This window comes from Gorilla gorilla, chromosome 10 (assembly GCF_029281585.2).
Source record: "Gorilla gorilla gorilla isolate KB3781 chromosome 10, NHGRI_mGorGor1-v2.1_pri, whole genome shotgun sequence".
Taxonomy (NCBI): Eukaryota; Metazoa; Chordata; class Mammalia; order Primates; family Hominidae; genus Gorilla; species Gorilla gorilla.
Window position 1 is genome coordinate 135,337,211 of NC_073234.2, and position 20,924 is coordinate 135,358,134.

Below are 20,924 nucleotides of genomic sequence, written 5' to 3' on the forward strand. Positions count from 1 at the left end.
CCCCTTGGCCGGGTGTGGTGGCTCATGCCTGCAATTCTAGTACTTAGGGAGGCTGAGGTGGGAGGATAGCTTGATCCCAGGATTTGAAGACCAGCCTGGGCAACACAGTGAGACCCTGTCTCTACAAAAAATATCGTTTTTAATTTGCTGGGAGTGGTGGCACACACCTGTAGTCCCAGCTACTCAGGAGGCTGAGGCAGGAGGATCTCTTGAACCCAGGAGTTGGAGGCTTCAGTGAGTCGTGATCGTGCCACTGCACTCCAGCCTGGGTGACAAGAGTGAGATTTCATCTCAAAAAAAAAAAAAAGAAAGAAAGAAAACATATCCCACCCACTGCTCTCTGTAACAAATTTTTCACGCTGGATGTTTGCACACAGCAGTATGAAAATATAGAGAAGAGAATGATTAACTCTACCTGGAGGGGTCAAAGAAGGATTTGAAAAGTAAGTAGCCTTAAAGTAAACCCCCAAAAGATAAGCGGCTCTGACTAGGCAGGGAAAATAAAGGCATTTTAGACATGGAGAATGAGCAAAGACAGAGGGGGGTAAACAGTGGGGACGAGGTAGTGGGTAGTATGATGTCATTACAGTGTGGGACAAGAAAAAGGTCTAAAAGGTGGATTGCAGCCAGGTCTGCAAGAAAATTGAATGTCACATTATATTTAGCCAGTATTACACTGTTTCTCAACGCATGGTCCAAGAATGACCTAACAAAGAATTACCTGATGCTGGCTTAAAAGGCACATTCCAGGCTGGGCCTGGTGGCTCACATCTGTAACTCCAGCACTTTGGGAGGCCATGGTGGGAGAATCACTTGAGCCCAGAAGTTTGAGACCACTCTGGGCAACATAGTGTGACCTCATCTCTACTAAAAATAAAAAATTAGCCAGGAGTGGTGGTGCCTGCCTGTGATTCCAGCTACTCAGGAGGCTGAGGCAGGAGGATTGCTTGAGCCCAGGAGTTCAAGGTTACATTAAGCCACGATTGCGCCACAGCACTCCAGCCTGGACTGCAGATCTCTCCATCTGACAGTAAATGAGGAAAGCCCATCTCTGCAGTGGGACCCAGAAATCTGTATTTTTGTTTTTTGTTTTTTTTTTTTTTTGAGGCAAGGTCTCACTCTCTTGCTCAGGCTGGAGTACAGTGGCAAGATCATTGCTCACTGCAGCCTCAACCTCCCAGGCTCAAGAAATCCTCCCAACTCAGCCTTCCAAGGAGCTGGGATTACAGGCGCGCCCCACAATGCCTGGCTAATTTTTGTATTTTTTGTAGAGACAGGATCTCATTGTGTTGCCCAGGCTAGTCTCAAATTCCTAGGCTGAAGTGACCTACCCACCTTGAGTGCTGGGATTACAGGCATGAGCCACCGTGCCTGGCACAAAAATGTTTTGCTTTTGAAAGCAGAAAAAAACACAAATAAACAGAAGAAGAATGAATCGAGTCTGGATTACAACGCAGTCATAAAATATTATTTAAAAAAATTTTTTTTGATATCGAGTCTTGCTCTGTTGCCCAGGCTAGAGTGCAGTGGTGCAATCTTGGCTCACTGAAGCCTCTGCCTTCTGAGTTCAAGGGATTCTCCTGCCTCAGCCTCCTGAGTAGCTGGGATTACAGGCACCCACCACCACACCTGGCTAATTTTTGTATTTTTAGTAGTGACGGGGTTTCACCATATTGGCTAGGCTGGTCTCAAACTCCTGGTCTCAAGTGATCTGCCCGCCTCAATCTCCCAAAGTGCTGGGATTATAGGGATGAGCCACCCCACCTGGCTTATTTTTTTTAATTTTTATTTAAAACAATAGGGACAGGGTCTCACTATGCTGCCCAGGCTGGTCTTGAACTCCTGGAGTCAAGTGATCCTCCTGCCTTGGCCTCTCAAAGTGCTGGGATTACAGGCGTGAGTCACCTCGTCTGGCCAAAATATAATTTTTAGTATCTTTTACAGAAGATGGGTTCATACAGGCAACAAAAGTGCTTCAGGCCCACAAAAGTCATAATGTGGCCTTGAGTCCACCCAAAGAGAGACGAATCAAAGCGTAGCTCAAAGAACTATTGAGTTTCGCAGGTTTTTTTCGCATTTTCTATGTGTGAATTCCCTTTGGCAACCCTGTGAAGCTGAAGGACTCTTCTCAGAATAATGGGTTTTTTTGTGTTTTTTTGTTTTTGTTTTTGTTTTTGTTTTTTTGAGACGGAGTCTCACTCTGCCACCCAGGCTGGAGTGCAGTGGTGCGATCTCAGCTCACTGCAACCTCCGTGATATGGTTTGGCTGTGTCCCCAGCCAAATCTCAACTTGAATTATATCTCCCAGAATTTCCACGTGTTGTGGGAGAGACCCAGGAGGAGGTAATTGAATCGTGGGGGCTGGTCTTTCCCCTGCTATTCTCGTGATAGTGACTGAGTCTCACGAGATCCCATGAGTTTATCAGGGGTTTCCGCCTTTGCTTCTTCCTCATTTTTCACTTGTCACTGCCATGTAAGAAGTACCTTTTGCCTCCCGCCATGATTCTGAGGCCTCCCCAGCCATGGGGAACTGTAAGTCCAATTAAACCTCTTTTTCTTCCCAGTTTCGGGTATGTCTTTATCAGCAGCATGAAAACAGACTAATACACTCCACCTCCGGGTTCAATCAAGTCTGCTGCCTCAGCCTCCGAGTAGCTGGGATTACAGGTACACGCCATGACGCCCAGCTAATTTTTTGTATTTTTTTTAGAGATGGGGTTTCACCCTGTTGGCCAGGATGTTCTTAAACTCTTGATCTCAGATGATCAGCCCACCTCGCCCTCCCAAAGTGCTAGGATTACAGGCATGTGCCACCGCACCCGCTCCTGGTCAGAATAACAGCTTTAAATGCCAAAAAGAAAACACACAGGGTTACAAAGGAACCAATTATATTGAAATACAAGTTATCAAAATACTTTACAAAACCAACTTGGGATATAGCAACATGGTTTTTATATTGCTATAAACAATTGCTATAAACACATTTTATAGCAATATGTGTCTCTATTAACAAACTAAATAATAAGATCTAGCAGCAAGTCTAAAAACTGCCATGATTTTAAAGTAGCTATGAGCATTAATTTTGAGACATCAGCAGCAGCTGTACATGTAGTGTACAAATATCTGTGACTTCTACTGGTGACAAAATCACAGGCACTGCCAGGAGTTCCAGACCAGCCCTGGCAACATAGTGAGACCCCTGACTCTACAAAAAGTTAAAACATTAGTTGTGTGTGGTAGTGTGTGCTTGTGATCCGAGCTACTTGGGAGGCTGAGGTGGGAGGATCACTTGAGCCCGGCGGGTGGAGGCTGCAGTGACCTGTGATCACACCACTGCGCTTCAGCCTGGGCAACAGAGAAAGACCCTGTGTCAAAAAAAAAAAAAATCACAGGCATGGTTTGTTGTCTACATTCACAATGGAAGGAGAAATGCTGTCTTTCAGCTAGAATTTGTGAAAATAGAGAAGTGATTTTCCCACGTTTTTGGATGTCTGAATTTTTTTTATTTTTTTTATTTTTTTGAGATGGAGTCTCGCTCTGTCACCCAGGCTAGAGTGCAGTGGCGCAATCTTGGCTCACTGCAAACTCCAGATGGTCTCGATCTCCTGACCCCGTGATCCACCCGCCTCGGCCTCCAAAAGTGTTGGGATTACAGGTGTGAGCCACCGCGTCCGGCTCTGGATGTCTGAGTTCTACCCACTGTCCCCTTTTGGGGGTTCATGGATCTGAATTAGGAACTTCTAGTTTAATGAGTGTTGGAGATGAGGTGACAGAGAGTGATCAGAGGAATAGGGACAGATCCAAGAAAAACGTGACCAAACATGCAAATGTTTCATAAGAGATGCCCTGAAGTGTTAAGACAAAGGGAGTGCACGGAGGGGCAACCATTGTCCCGACTAAACTATCAGCCCCTTAAGGACAGGGATTGTGTCCTATGTATACCATGGACTGGGGTTGTAGAGTCATAAGGACTCTATGAAATTAATGCAACCCATCACCACATTTATTTATAGACTGAATAAATGTTGCCTCCTGCACACCCACATAAGACTTTTTTCTTTTTCTTTCTTTTTTTTTTTTTTTTTTTTTTTTTGAGAAAGGATCTCACTCTGTTGCCCAGCATGGAGTACAGCAGCATGATCACAGCTCACTGCAAACTCAAACTCCTGGGCATGAATGATCTTCCCACCTCAGCCTCCTGAGTAGTTGGGACTACAAGACCACGTCATCACACCTGGCTAATTTTTTATTTTTAGTAGAGACAAGGTCTTGCTATGTTGCCCAGGCTGGTCTCCAACTCCTAGGCTCAAGCAGTCCTCTAGCCTTGGCCTCCCAAAGTATGATTGCATGCATGAGCCACTGCACCCAGCCAAGAATTTTTCAAAATGTGTAGATGATGTTATAATAAATAAAACAGGAATCTGAAGAGTCCTTAAATCATGGTAGCTTTTAGTCATGTATTTTCTCAACCAGAGTGCTCTAAAATTACATGGAAACCATTGGACCTTCAAGTACCCTGTTCCCTCAGCCTAGAGGGCTTAGCCCACTCCCTCCCCTTCCTTCTTTGCCAACTCTTACTCATACTTGAGTCTCACCTTAAACATCACTTTCCCAGAGAGGCCTGTCTTGACTCTTTCCAAAAATTAGGTCACCCCATTACACATCACCATGGTCCTGGTCCCCTCCCCATCCTAGCCTACATCACATGTGTAATTAATTACGTCTCTAATATTTGTCTTCCCTTTTTCCATGAGGATTAAGACTGTGTCTGTATTCCCAAGTCAGGAATAAATATTTGCAGAATAGACAATGGGTGGATGGAAGGCCCACTTGGGACAGGCACTTACGGTGTAAGTAATCTGTTTAAATATTTTCATTCTTTCCCATCACCTCATCCATTTTCACTCATTTTGCCTGAAACATGTTTTGTGAATTTCTCAGGTTTAATCCCCATTGCCAGAACACATTAACTTCAGGCTCTGAACACAAAGATTGTTGTCACTTTCAATTTGCCCCTCAGTGCATTTTAAAGAAATCATTCCCATGGTAGAAATTGGGAGAAAGAAAAAAAAAAACACACATGAGTGGGTTTGAGGTAGGAAAGTGTTGAGGAGGAGGGGAGGAGTTAGCGATGGGGAATCACTTTGATAGCAATCAGGGAGGGGCCAGGCATGGTGGCTCATGCCTGTAATTCCAGCCCTTTGGGAGGCCGAGGCAAGAAAATCACTTGAGCCCAGGAGTTTGTGACCAGCCTGAGCAACATAGGGAGACCACCTCTCTACAAAAAATTTATGGCCGGGTGCAGTGGCTTACGCCTGTAATCCCAGTACTTTGGGAGGCCAAGGCGGGTGGATCTCTTGAGGTCAGGAGTTCGAGGCCAGCCTGGCCAACATGGTGAAAACCCATCCCTACTAAAAATACAAAATAGCTGGGCGTGGTGGCGCACACCTGTAATCCCAGCTACTCGGGAGGCTGAGGCAGGAGAATTGCTTGAGCCCAGGAGGCGGAGGTTGCAGTGAGCCCAGATCGTGCCACTGTACTCCAGCCTGGGCGACAGAGCGAGACGCTATCTCAAAAACAAACAAACAACAACAAAAAAAAATGCAAAGAAAATAAATCAACCATTTTCTTCTCCCTTTCAAACCCCATAGGCTAACCGGAGGGAACTTCTGAGGGGAAACTTGCTCTTTGCTGCCATCTGGTGGCTGTTACTGGAGCAGTTCTCACAGGAAAAACTTCTGTCCAACAATTATGTGGCACCTACTGGGTTCAAAGTTCTGTACCAGGCAACTTATAAATAATTTCTCACATTTTTATATTCCTTTACCAATAATGAGGCATTTTCTTTTTTTGAGATGGAGTCTCGCTCTGTCACCCAGGCTGGAATGCAGTAGCCTGATCCTGGCTCACTGCAACCTTCACCTCCTGGATTCAAGCGATTCCCCTGTCGCAGCCTCCCAAGTAACTGGGATTACACCTGTAATCCCAACACTTTGGGAGGCTGATGCGGGCGGATCACTTGAGGCCAGGAGTTCAAGACAAGCCTGGCTAACATGGCAAAACCCCATTTCTACTAAAAATACAAAAGTTAGATGGGCATGATGGTGCATGCATGCAATCCCAGTTACTCAGGAGGCTGAGGCAGAAGAATCACTTGAACCTGGGAGGCAGAGGTTGCAGTGAGGTGAGGTCGCACCACTGCACTCCAGCCTGGGTGACAGAGTGAGACTCTGTCTGAAAAAAAAAAAAAAGAGCTGGGCATGGTGGTGCACACCTATAATCCCAGCTACTTAGGAGACTGAGACATGAGAATCGCTTGAACCCAGGAGGTGGAGGTTGCAGTGAGCCGAGATTGCGCCATTGCACTCCAGCCTGGGCAACGGAGAGAGACTCTGCCAAAAAAAAAAAAAAAAAAAAAAGTCTGCAGTCATTGCCATTGTCCCCTGGGGAGGCAAAATCCTCAGTTGAGAACCACCAGTATAGATCAATGACAGCTTATAATTCAAGGATGCCCACCACCATCTGTTTGTGGGAGTATATATTGGCACAAATCTTAGACGGGTGATTTTGAAAGTAGGCTTTGGAAAGCAATCATTAAAATATTCAAAATATTTGCATTGGAGGAATGGGAGAGAATTTATTATTTATAGCCCTGGAAGTGTAATAGATTCATTAGGAATAAAGGTTTGACGATATATAAGACTGTAGTTTCCCCAAGTAATAGACACAGATGTGATGGCTGCCAGCTGCCAACAGTCCTCGAAGTAGCTTCGTACATGAGAAACCGGATAATTCATTTGAGGTGTGGGCATCAGTCTCACCTGGCTTAGACTGCAGTGATTGGTTCAAAGATGAGCCTATCAGAGTGCTTCTCTAGAGTTCTTCTAGTTTAACCTGAGGGGTCGGGTTAACTGACTGAGGGGCCAGGGTCAGAGAAAAGGGTATCTTTTCTCCCTGGTCACAAGGCTGTAAGTATGGAAGCCCAGCATCAAAGAGCCATGCCCCCACCTAAGAAAGAAGTTGTTCTAAGGAAAATGAAACCAGTATACAGACAGCAGGATGGGTAAGCGGCACAGAAAATCCTTGTGATGTTCAAGTCTGGAGTTTGGCCATCTGTGGCTAGCTCCAACCGGGACATTCCCATAGTTTCCTCGTGTGAGCCAATAAATACCCCCCCTCCTCTTTTTGTTAATAGACAGGGTCTCACTCTGTCACCCAGGATGGAGTGAAGTGGCACGATCATGGCTCACTGAAGCCCCAAACTCATGGGCTCAAGTGATCCTCCCACCTTAGCTTCCTTAGTGGCTAGGATTGCAGGTGCATGCCACCATGCCTAGCTAATTAAAAAAAATTTTTGTAGAGGTGGGGTCTTGCTACGTTGCCCAGGTTGGTCTCAAACTCCTCCAGCAATCCTCCCCCTCGGCCTCCCAAAGTGCTGGGATCACAGGCATGAGCCACTGCACCTGGCCCCAATTCTCACTTTTTATTCAAGCTAATTTATATTGGATTTCTGTATCTTGCAACTGTAGGGTTCTGACTAACACATCTTTTTTTTTTTTTTTTTTTTTTTTGAGACGGCATCTCGCTCTGCCGCTAGGCTGGAGTACAGTGGTGCGATCTTGGCTCACTGCAATCTCTGCCTCCCGGGTTCAAGCAATTCTCCTGCCTCAGCCTCCAGAGTAGCTGGGACTACAGGCACGCGCCACCACGCCCAGCTAATTTTTGTATTTTTAATAGAGACGGGGTTTCACCGTGTTGGCCAGGATGGTCTCGATCTCTTCACCTTGTGATCCACCTGCCTCTGTCTCCCAAAGTGCTGGGATTACAGCCGTGAGCCACTGCGCTCGGCCGCTGACTAACACATCTTGACAAAGATGTAGAGAATTTATGTAATGACCAGGAGCACTGGTAAAATTTTGACTTGTAAATGTCTTGAGGAGAGAATCCCTGTGCAAACTAGACGGATCCAATTACCCTGCGAGCCTACTGTGTAAATCCTGGTGTGACGCTTGCAAACTCAGTAGATGCGGCTGCCTCGTGGCCACCACACCGCCTCCATTCCTTTAAGGTTTTATACTTCCCCAGGCTTTCACAATCATTATCTCATTCGCCTTCTGCCACATCCCAACCAGACAGAGAAGGAGATTTTACCATCCCCATTTCCAGGTGAGAAAATGAAGACACCATGAGGCTAGATGATTTTTTTCATGTAATTCAAGGATTTGAGAAGAGATCAGCTGTTCTCAAATTCGATCGGTCATGACCTGTGCCATGAGTGATCTGATGCTAATGGTTAAAGTACCGTTAGCTGGAGGATGATTCATATATTTTTAAATAATACATTATCCCTATACCAACCTAATTCTTGCCAGCATTTAATATACTTTCCCTACTGGGAGAAAAAGGAGCAGAGTTACAGCTGGCATATTAAGACTTCCCCTGGGAGTGTTATGCATATGAATGCCTGACCATGTGCAGCGTAACAGAAAAAAAGGTGGAGAGTCCATGGAATAGCCAGTTCCAAAAGCTGCTTCCAGCTCTACAATGGGATGATTCACCCAAAGTAAACAATGAGTTGATGGCATTCAAATCAAAACTAACCACTTTTCCTTGTCCATGTATCTGACCAAGGATCACTCACTTCAAACAGTTGTAGGATGATTATAAAATGTGTCATCGGGGCCGGGCTCAGTGGCTCATGCCTGTAATCCCACCACTTTGGGAGGCTGAGGCAGATGGATCACCTGAGGTCAGGAGTTCAAGACCAGCCTGGCCAACATGGTGAAACCCCATCTCTACTAAAAACAGAAAAATTAGCCAGGAGTGGTGGCAGGCCCCTGTAATCCCAACTACTTGGGAGGCTGAGGCAGGAGAATTGCTTGAACCCGGGAGGCAGAGGTTGCCGTCAGCCGAGATTGCCCCACTGCACTCCAGGCTGGGCAACAAGAGCAAAAACTCTGTCTAAAAAAAAAAAATCAGTGTCATCCATCGACACCTGTGGAAAGAAAGGGGGAAAAAATGTGTCATCCAGACCAGGATACTTTTTTTTTCTTTTTCAGACAGCATCTTGCTATGTTGCCCAGGCTGGAGTGCAGTGGTATGATCTCGGCTTACTGCAGCCTCGATCCCCTGGGCTCAAGCAATCCTCCTGCCTCAGACTCCCAAGTAGCTGGGACCATAGGCGTGCACCACCATGCCTGGCTAATTTTTTTGTATTTTTTGTACAGATAGGGTTTTACCATGTTGCCCGTGCTAGTCTTGAACTCCTGAGCTCAAGCAATCCGCCCACCTCAGCGTCCCAAAGTGATAGGATGACAGGCATGAGCCACCGTGCCCAGCCAAACCAGGATACTCTTAAGACAAAAGGGAACATCTAGGGAATGGAACACCAAGGCCACATATTAAACAGGAATTGTGTTGAGCAAAACAGGACTTAAGTTACCCTAAGTCTATGCAACTCAGGAAAAGTAAGTTTACAAAACCAGAAACCAACAGCCCTGCCCCTGGGAACATGATTCTGAAGGCAAGTTGGATATGTCTTGGTTTTAGCTCCCCCAGAAGCAGATCCTGAGACAAGGATTTGGGTTAGTTTATTTGGGAAGTGAAGGAAGCACCTTGTAGGGGAGTAGGAAAATAAGATAAGGAAAGAAAGGCAGCCGATAAGAGTGTGGCTCATGCCTGTAGTCCCAGCACTTTGGTAGGCCAAGGCGGGCAGATCACCTGAGGTCAGGAGTTCGAGACCAGCCTGACCAACATGGAGAAACACCGTCTCTACTAAAAATAAAAAAAATTAGCCGGGTGTGGTGGCACATGCCTGTAATCCCAGCTACTCAGGAGGCTAAGGCAGGAGAATCACTTGAACCCGGGAGGCAGAGGTTGGGGTGAGCTGAGATCGCACCATTGCACTCCAGCCTGGGCAACAAGAGCGAAACTCTCTCTCAAAAAAGTGTGTTATCAAGCTAGCTGTTACTGTGGGCAACTGCCACGTGATCCCTGTGCTGGCCACAGAGCTGGGCCACCCACATGCCCCCTCAAGGGAGGACTTGCTGTCCAGGGACTGCAGGGAGTGCAGTCAGCAGACAGACTGCAGCTGTCACCTCCTTCAAGGTCAGCCTCAGCTGTACAGCCCTGCCCAGCCCAAGGCCATGCCCTTCCCAGGGTAGCCTGCATCTGTTGACTGGGCAAGGAAAGTCTGTTTTGTTTTGTTCTGTTTTGTTTTGTTTCGTTTTTTGAGGAGTCTCGCTCTGTCACGCAGGCTAGAGTGCAGTGGCGCGATCTCGGCTCACTGCAACCTCCGCATCCCAGATCCAAGCAATTCTCCTATCTCAGCCTCCGAGTAGCTGGGATTACAGGCACTCACCACCACGTGCAGCTAATTTTGTATTTTTAGTAGAGACGGGGTTTCGCCCATGTTGACCAGGCTGGTCTCGAACTCCTCACCTCAAGTGATCCAACCACCTTGGCCTTCCAAAGTGCTGGGATTACAGGTGTGAGCCACCACACCCAGCCAGGAAAGTCATTTATAAAGGTCGCCCATTCCACCTGACTTGGAACACTTTGACAGGCAGTGTCAAAGTGTTGCTCTGGAGCTCCCCTCTGGGTTAGCCAAAGCTGGGTCAAGCCTGCACTGTGGCTGGATATTTCTCTCTGCCCAATCCTGCTTCTTCTCATTTTTTTCGTAGGGACTGATTCCTTTATTTACTTATTTATTTTTGAGATCGGGAGTGCAGTGGTGGGATCTCAACTCACTGCAGCCTTGATCTGCCAGGCTCAGGTGATCCTCCCACTTCTGCCTCCCAAGTAGCTGGGACTACAGGTGCACACCACCATGCCTGGCTAATTTTTGTATTTTTTGCAGAGACAGGGTCTCATCATGTTGTCCAGACTGCTCTTGAACTCCTGGACTCAAGAGATCCACCCCCCACATGGAGAAACCCCGTCTCTATTAAAAATACAAAATTAGCCGGGCAGGGTGGTGCGTACCTGTAATCCCAGCTACTCGGGAGGCTGAGGCAGGATAATCGCTTGAACCGGGGAGGTGGAGGGTGCGGCGAGCAGAGATTGCGCCACTGCACTCCAGCCTGGGCAACAAGAGCGAAACTCCGTCTCAAAAAAAAAAAAAAGATCCGCCCCATTCGGGCTCCCCAAGTGCTGGGATTACAGGTGTGAGCCACTGCACCTGGCTGATTGATTCCTAATGAGCATTTTGTACCCCAAACTCCATGTAAGCATCTGCTTCTAGAGAACCTAGCCCCAAACCATGCCTATGGGGAAACGGAGTTAAATAGAACATGTTCCTCAGAGATTCATGGGATGTAAAGCAATCCCTCAATTTCTAGCATGTGAGATTCCTGGGGAGCTCACTTTCCAGCATTGCTGGTAATTCTTTGCTCAATAGGGGTGTTATTAAGAACAATTTGCCAGGACATCTATAAGCAAAGATTAGGCTCATAAACAGACTGCCTCTGAATTGCCATTGGGTGTTCTTAGACGCTCATAGCCTACTGGGTATACATTTTGAAGCACCATCTCTAGCTCTATCTTTAGTCCCTACCCCTCAGCTTGTGCTCATGAAATTAAGTACATCCACATGATAGTAATTTCAAGGGCAACCTTGACCTTGCAAAAAATGCAATTCCGGCCAGGCACTGTGGCTCATGCTTATAGTCCCAGCACTTTGGGAGGCCAAGGCAGGTGAATCATCTGAGCTAAGGAGTTTGAGACCAGCCTGGGCAACACAGTGAGACCTTGTCTCAACACACACACAAAAAAAATCGGTGTGGTGGCACATGCCTGTTGTCCCAGCTACACAGGAGGCTTAGGTGGGAGGATCACTTGAGCCCAGGAGGTTAAGGCTGCAGTGAGCTGTGATCATGCCACTACCCTTCAGCCTGGGTGATAGAGTGAAACCCTGTATCAAACAAACAAACAAAAACGCAACACAATTCCAGTATGTTGATGGATTTCTAATTGGTGGTCTAAGGGAGGCCTTACTGTATGTATGATATGGTCTGGCTCTGTCCCCACCCACATATCATCTTGAATTGTAGCTCCCATAATCCCCATGTGACGTGGGAGGGACCCAGTGAGAAGTAATTGAATAATGGGGCCGGGTTTTTCCCATGCTGTTCTCATGATAGTGAATAAGTCTCATGAGATCTGATAGTTTTATTATTTTTATTTATGTATTGATTGATTGATTGATACAGGGTCTCACTCTGTCGCCCAGGCTGGAGTGCAGTAGCACAATCTTAGCTCGCTGCAACCTCCACCTCCCAGGCTCAAGCGATTCTCGTGCCTCAACCTCCCGAGTAGCTGGGATTACAGGCATGTGCCACCATACCCCACAAATTTTTTGTATTTTTAGTAGAGATGGGGTTTTGCCACGTTGCCCAGGCTGGTCTCGAACTCCTGAGCTCAGGCAATCTGCCCACCTTGGCCTCCCAAAGTGCTAGGATTACAGGTGTGAGCCACTGCACCCAGACCATCTGATGGGTTTATAAAGGGCAGTTGCCCTGCACACACTCTCTTGCCAACCATCATATAAGACATGCCTTTGCTCCTCCTTCGCTTTCTGCCATGATTGTGAGGCCTCCCCAGCCATGTGGAACTGTGAGTCCATTAAACCTCTTTTTCTTTACAGATTACCCAGTTGTGGGCATTTCTTCACAGCAGTATGAAAATGGGCTAATACAATGTAGGCCCTATAAGTCTCATTAATTCATTCAACACAAATTTTCTGGACACCTATACTATGTGGCAAACACTGTTCTAGGCACCGGGTTTAAGAAGTCAGAGGCCAGAGAGGACTGTGCCTCTGCATCTGTGTCTGGTCACAGAGTCAGTTTATAAACCATTATTGTGTCTTTGTGCTGCCTGTTATTTTACAGAACAATAGTCAAATGCTTTCGATGTGCTCAACACAATGCTAGGCACAGATGAATAAGGGTCTGTTCCAAGAAGACACAGAATGGGGGAAATGGTCAAAAATAAAGGTAAAATGTTACTCCTCACTAGTATTTATTTATTTATACCCTGCTGTGTTCCAGAAAAGATTTAAGGCAGCTTACAAGGATACATAAAACATAGCTAGACAGCATAAATTATACATAAGAGAGAAGGAAGAAGAAAAACAAAACAAGAGTGAGGATTGAAATGGGGCCAGAGATGAGACTGTTCATCTGTGATCTATGTTCATCTGTGAACTGATCTATGATCAGTTCCTCTGTGCTCATAGCCTGGTGCAATCACAGGTGTGGTGGATGCTATTGGGGCCCTGACCAGAGACCCTCAACACTCATTTCTAAATGCCAAAGAATGTTCCTTGTGACTCTCTGAACGAAGGCTTTGTTCTGGTTGTGGACGCACACCTGGTCTGCAAGCAGGATAGCCTAGAAGTCCCAGAAAGTTCAAGTCCCTAGAAATAGCCCTCACCCAGTGAGGGATGGGAGTTGTTAGATAAATACCCCAGCTCCTGGCCAGGTGCAGTGGCTCACACCTGTAATCCCAGCACTTTGGGAGGCCAAGGTGGGTGGATCACTTGAGGTCAGGAGTTTGAGACCAGCCTGACCAACATGGTGAAACCCCATCTCTACTAAAATTACAAAAATTAGCCGGGCATGGTGGTGCACGCCTTTAATCCCAGCTACTCAGGAGGCTGAGGCAGGAAAATTGCTTGAATCCGGGAGGCGGAGGTTGCAGTGAGCTGAGATCGTGCCATTGCACTCCAGCCTGGGTGACAGAGCCAGACTCTGTCTCAAAAAACTAAAAAAAAAAAAAAAAAAAACCAGTTCCATATTTATCCTCCATTGAGATAACCCTGAGGCATGTTCTATACAGTCTTCCAGGGCTCCCCAGTGAGACCGAGCTCCTGCTGCCCACAGTAGTAACCCGCTTGGTAACAGACCTTTTATTGGCTGACTTCCTTTCTCTGTCTCCATTTCTCTGTCCCCACACTGTTGTTTCCTGGGATCACCTCTCAAATAAACAGCCTGTAATTGAATTATTGTCTCAGCAAGGATTCTTGGGGAGCCCAACCCAAGACAATGCACCATGCCTTCATCTGCTATTTAATGTAGAACTCCAGGCTCCTGCAAAGTTTGTTCCCTGTCAGAATTTCCAGGAATGCCCAGGAGAGGATCACACATAGAAACGAGTCTTGTTGACCTCAGGTTTGTGGGTTTTTCCTCCTTTCCTCCTGTTCTGGATACACTGACATTAACCAGGCATGCTGCTATTTTTGCTGGGTGTTTTTTTATTTGGTTATTTTGTTTTGTTTTTTATTTTTTTAAGACAGAGTCTCACTCTGTCACCCAGGCTGGAGTGCTGTGGTGCAATCTCGGCTCACTGAAACCTCCACTTCCCAGGTTCAAGTGATTCTCCTGCCTCAGCGTCCAGAGTAGCTGGGATTACCGGCGTCTGCCACCATGCACTGCTAATTTTTGTATTTTTAGTAGAGATGGTGTTTCACTAGGGTGGCCTCGAGCTCCTGATCTCAAGTGATCTGCCCACCTCAGCCTCCCATAGTGCTGGGATTACAGGTGTGAGCCACCATGCCCAGCCTATTTCTGCTGGTTTTGACTATCTCAGTTGACTTCCACTTTATCCAAAGAACATCTGCACCTCGTACCATTGGGTACCATCTTTGCTATCAGGCACTGTTGGCTTTTATTGGGTACTAACTGGCCCAAGATGCCAAAGCTATATGACGTTCAATGGTGATGGTCAGTAGAGGGTACCCACACTGTGTTCTGCCATGTGGACAAGATGCCAGAACAACATTGCTTGGGGGCCAAAATGTAGTTTTCATTAAGCAATCCTGTTTTCGTTAAATAACCCCTAAAGTTCCTTTAATTTTTACTTACAGCCATAATCACATAAAACTCAAGCATGGGTTAGGCAATAAGGAATGGTCCTGATAATTAATCTGAGTGATAGCTACCCCACTGTCCTCAAAAATCACTCATTCAAACTTAGCCAAATAAGTCTTGGTGGTTTTTTTGGTTTGTTTGTTGTTTGTTTGTTTGAGACAGACTCTCGCTCTGTTGCCCAGGCTGGAGTGCAATGGCATGATCTCAGCTCACTGCAACCTCTGCCTTCTGGGTTCAAGCCATTCTCTTGTCTCAGCCTCCAGAGTAGCTGGGACTATAGGCACATGCCACTACACCCAGCTAATTTTTGTATTTTTAGTAGAGACGGGGTTTCATCATGTTGGCAGGCTGGTCTCGAACTCCTGACCTCAGGCGTGAGCCACCACGCCCAGCCTAGGTTTTGTAATTTAAAATGGAAATCAATTACAATATGCTAAGCCTAAGATGCCAGATACAAAATGCCACATATTGTGTGATTTCATTTATGTGAAATATCCAGAATAGGTAAATCCATAGAGACAAAATATAGATTGGTGGTTGCCAGGGGCTGGGAGGAGAGGAGAATGGGGAGCAACTGTTTAATGAGTATGGGGTTTTCTTTTGGGGTGATAAAAATGTTTTGGAACTAGACGAAGGTGGTGGTTGCATGACATTGTGAACGTACTAAATGTCATAAAGTTGTTCATTTTAAAATGGTTAATTTTGTGGCCAGGTGTAGTGGCTCACGCTTGTAATCCCAACATTATGGGAGGCCAAGGAGGGCAGATCACTTGAGGTCAGGAGTTTGAGACCAGCCTGGCCAACATGGCAAAACCCCTTCTCTACTAAAAATACAAAAATTAGCTGGGTATGGTGGCACGTGCCTGTAATCCCAGCTATTTGGGAGGCTGAGGCACGAGCATTGCTTGAACCTGGGAGACAGAGGTTGCAGTGAGCCATGATTGCACTACTGCACTCCAGCCTGGGTGACAGAGTGAGACTGTCTCAGAAAGTTAATAAAATAATAAAATAAAATAAAATATATAAATAAAATAATAAAAAATGGTTTGTTTTGGGCCAGGCATGTGCCTTAGGCCTATAATCCCGCAATTTGGGAGCCTGAGGTGGGAAGATCTCTGGAGCCCAGGAGTTCAAGACCAGCCTGAGAAACTTAGTAAGACCCTCTCTCTACGAAAAAAAATTCCAAAATTAGCCTGGCCATGATGGCGCATGCCTGTAGTCCCAGCTACTCAGGAGGCTGAGGCCAGAGGATCACTTGAGCCTGGGACGTCAAGGCTGTAGTAAGCCTTGATCCGCCACTGCATTCCAGCCTGGGAGACAGAGCGAGACCCCGTCTCTAAAAAAATATAAAAAATAGGCCGGGTGTGGTGGCTTGGTGGTTCACGCCTATAATCCCAGCACTTTGGGAGGCCGAGGTGGGCGGGTCACCTGAGGCCAGGAGTTCGAGGCCAGCCTGGCCAACATGTTGAAACCCCGTCTCTACTAAACATACAAAAATTAGCCGGGCATGTTGGCGGGTGCCTGTAATCCCAGCTACTCAGGAGGCTGAGGTGGGAGAATTGCTTGAACCCAGGAGGTGGAGGTTACAGTGAGCAGAGATCACGCCACTGCACTCCAGCCTGGGGGCAACAAAGTGAGACTCCTTCTCAAAATATGTATATATATAAAATTAAAATTAAAATTAATAAAATTTAAATAAAATTCCAACCTCAGTTTCTCAGTCACACTGTAGCCACAATCCACGTGCTCAATAGCACTAGGCTATGGCGTTACAGGACATGTGACTTGACTATTCCTATGCAACGTGTATAGCTTTTTAAATCATTTATTTCTGTTTTGACTTCCCAGCACTTGCCAAAAGCTTTCAAGGTGAAGTGTCCCAGTTTATTTAAGCACCACCTGGCAGCCGCTGAAGTGTCACGTTTCTATTTCACAGGAGCTAGCCATGAATCTGATTGCTACTGTTCCACATGATTAGCACGTTTGGGGTGACAGATTGTTGGGTTTGCCACACTTCGGAGCAGGTTGTGATTCTGTAATCGTTTTTTCTGAAGGGAATGAAGCATCAAGAAGCTACTGGTCTGGACCGGGTGCAGTGGCTCACGCCTATAATCCCGGCACTTTGGGAGGCCAAGGTGGAAGGATCACTGGAGCCCAGGGGTTCAAGACCAGGCTGGGCAACATAGAGAGACTCCATCTCACCAAAAAAATTAGACAGGCATGGTGGTACATGCCTGTAGTCCCAGCTACTCAGGAGGCTGAGGTGGGAGAATCACTTGAGCCCAGGAGGTTGAGACCAGCCTCGAAACATGGTGAGACCCTGTCTCTACAAAAAAAAAAAAAAAAAAAAAAGAAGAAGCCAGTGGTCTGTGTCTCAAGAAGCGACATATCATGTTTCCCTGCAGCCCTCGCCTCTAGAGAGTTGCAGAATAAGAGAAGAGGAATGAGCTCACACAGAGGGACCATGCTGGTAGTAAGACATATAAAAAGAGCAGTTAAAATGATTAGGGATGTCAAATCTTAAGAACCCCAAGGATAATTCATTAGACTCTGAAGTATCTGATGAGCTCACCTGGTCCATCCCGGATGAATAAGAGCAATTTGCCCTTTTCTCTCAACTCCCAAGAGATAAAGATCCACACCAGCCCTTGTTTTCTCATTGCACTGAATCGTACCTCTCAGGTGTCAAGAAGTGTTTCTCTAAGTCTTATCAGAACCTCTCCTATTAGCTGATCTTTCAAACCTGTCTGCTAACTTGGATATCATTTAATGATGGCTGCTCCCTGAATGTCAGGACCTTTTACTTGGAAATAACTCTTTAGTATTTTCTCATTTTTGATGCTTCTACATCTCAATATAATTATCCAATTTTTGGCCGGGCGCAGTGGCTCATGCCTGTAATCTCAGCACTTTGGGAGGCCAAGGAGGAGGGTGGATTACCTGAGACCAGCCTGACCAACATGGAGAAACCCTGTCTTTACTAAAACTACAAAAATTAGCTGGGCATGGTGGCGGGCACCTGTAATCCCAGCTACTCGGGAGGCTGAGGCAGGTGAATTGCTTGAACCCAGGAGTCAGAGGTTGCGATGAGCTGAGATCACGCCATTGCACTCCAGCCTGGGCAACAAAAGCGAAACTCCATCTCAAAAAAAAAAAAGGAAAAAAAAAGAATTATCCAGTTTGTAAATTGCCTGACTATTTCTCCTCGTTTGTCTTTCTTGCTTGCCCTTTACATTTTTTCCGCTCTCGCTCTACTTTATCATTTTTATTTTTATTTTTGAGATGGAGTCTCACTCTGTCGCCCAGGCTGGAGTGCAGTGGTGCAATCTCAGCTCACTGCAACCTCTACCTCCAGGGTTCAAGTGATTCTCCTGCCTCAGCCTCCCGAGTAGCTGGGATTACAGGCACATGCCACCACACCTGGCTAATTTTTGTATTTTTAGTAGAGATGGTTTCACCACGTTGGCCAGGCTGGTCTCAAACTCCTGACCTCAAGAGATCCGCCCACCTTGGCTTCCCAAAGTGCTGGGACTACAGGCATGAGCCACTGTGCCGGGCTGTCTCCTTTATCAGATTGGAGAGAAGAGTAAAATAAAATTTCCATTGGCCACTTTTTTCTTGGCCAGCCCAATAGTACAAATGTATTCAAATTATGCCTTTCTGGTCAGGAGCAGTGGCTCACACCTGTAATCCTAGCATTTTGGGAGGACAAGGCGGGTGGATTGCATGAGCTCAGAGTTCAAGATCAGCCTGGGCAACATGGCAAAACCCCATCTTTACTAAAAAATATAAAAATTAGGCGGATATGGTGGCACATACCTGTAATCACTTGAACCCAGGAGGCCGAGGTTGCAGTGAGTCAAGAAAGCACCACTGCACTCCAGCCTGAGTGATAGAGTGAGACAGTGTCTCAAAAAAAAAAAATCTGCCTTTCTAATATTGAGGCGAGAGCTATCAGCATAAATCTATACCTCTCTTGCTTATTCATAACATAGGCCTTGGATAGTTTCTTTAAAAACAAGAACAACAATAAAATACAAACCATGGTAGCACATTCAATCCTGTTGCTGATGAAAGTGATGGCTTTTATAGATGCCTCAGAAGAAATAACACATATTCCCAAAAGAGTTGCTGTCATTTATGCCTCTTTCAAGGTTAAACTTGGCTGTGTGCAATGTTTTGTTTGCAAGTTTTTGATTGCAAGTAATGGGAATGTCCTATGGCTAGCATAAGGAAAGAAAGGGAGGAGAAAGGAAGGGAAGGGGAGGGGGGGGAAGGGGAGGGGAGGAGAGAGGAATAGGAAGGGGAAGGAAGAAGGGAGGGAAGGGGAGGGGAGGGGAGGGAAGGGGAGGGAAGGAGAGAGGAATAGGAAGGGGAAGGAAGAAGGGAGGGAAGGGGAGGGGGGGAAGGGGAGGGGAGGAGAGAGGAATAGGAAGGGGAAGGAAGAAGGGAGGGAAGGGGAGGGGAGGGAAGGGGAGGGGAGGAGAGAGGAATAGGAAGGGGAAGGAAGAAGGGAGGGAAGGGGAGGGGAGGGGAGGGAAGGGGAGGGGAGGAGAGAGGAATAGGAAGGGGAAGGAAGAAGGGAGGGGGGGAGGGGGGGAAGGGGAGGGGAGGAGAGAGGAATAGGAAGGGGAAGGAAGAAGGGAGGGAAGGGAAGGAGGAAGTTAATGAAAGGATGTTGGAGGCATTTTATGGAAGCAAAGGAAGAGGTGGATAACTAAACCTTCCTAGAAAAGGAAGAAACCATGCCAGGCGCAGTGGCTCATACCTGTAATCCTAGCATTTTGGGAGGCCGAGGCGGGCAGATCATCTGATGTCAGGGGTTCGAGACCAGCCTGGCCAACATAGTGAAACCCCGTGTCTACTAAAAATACAAAATTAGCCAGGCATGGTGGCACGCACCTGTAATCCCAGCTACTGAGGAGGCTGAGGCAGGAGAGTCACTTGAACCCAGGAGGCAGAGGTTGCATAAGCCAAGATCACGCCACTGCACTCCAGCCTAGGCGATAGAGCGAGACTCCGTCTCAAAAAAAAAAAATTAGCCAGGCATGGTGGCGGGTACCTGTAATCCCGGCTACTCGGAAGGCTGAGGTAGGAGAATCTCTTGAACCTGGGAGGCAGAGGTTGCGGTGAACAGAGATCATCCCACTGCACTCCAGCCTGGATGAATCCAGAGTGAAACTCTGCCTCAAAAAAAAAAAAATAGTAATAAAATAAATAGGCCGGGTGCGGTGGCTCACGCCTGTAATCCCAGCACTTTGGGAGGCTGAGGTGGGCAGATCACAAGGTCAGGAGTTCAAGACCAGCCTGACCAACATGGTGAAATTTTGTATTTTGTAAAAATACAAAAATTAGGCTGGGCGCGGTGGCTCACGCCTGTAATCCCAGCACTTTGGGGAGGCCGAGGTGGGTGGATCACAAGGTCAGGAGATCGAGACCATCCTGGCTAACATGGCAAAACCTCATTTCTACTAAAAATACAAAAAAAATTAGCCAGGAGTGGTGGCGGGCGCCTGTAGTCCCAGCTACTCGGGAGGCTGAGGCGGGAGAATGGCATGAACCCAGGAGGCAGAGCTTGCAGTGAGCTGAGATCGCGCCATTGCACTCCAGCCTGGGTGACAGAGTGAGACTCCGTCTCAAAAAAAAAAAAAAAAAAAAAATTAGCCAGGCATGGTGGCGCATGCCTGTAATCCCAGCTACTCAGGAGACTGAGGCAGGAGAATCGCTTAAACCCGAGAGGCGGAGGTTGCAGTGAGCCGAGATGGTGCCACTGCACTCTAGCCTCAGCGACAGAGTGAGACTCCATCTCAATAATAATAATAATAATAAATAAAGTCATCAGTTCCACTCCCATGATAACCCATTAACCCATTAATTTATTAATCCGTGAAAGGATTAATCTGACCTAAGAATCTCTTAAAGACTCTCAATACTGCCACTTTGGGGATTCAATTTCAACATGAGTTTTGAAGAGAAAAAATATTCAAACCATAAAAGCAGCCTAATCTCCTTGAACCCTATCTATGGACTAGCACATAAAAAAGAGAAATTTCT

At 46.6% G+C, this 20,924-nt stretch overlaps 1 long non-coding RNA gene across 1 annotated transcript in view; it reads left to right on the forward strand.

Moving 5' to 3' along the window:
- Positions 1 to 6,961: 6,961 nt before the first annotated feature.
- The window catches only part of LOC129525887 (uncharacterized), a 35,572-nt gene continuing 21,609 nt past the window's right edge, over positions 6,962 to 20,924 (forward strand). The window contains exon 1 of the long non-coding RNA XR_008670427.1: positions 6,962 to 7,063. This is a non-coding gene — a long non-coding RNA (uncharacterized lncRNA). The remainder of the gene's footprint in view (positions 7,064 to 20,924) is intronic.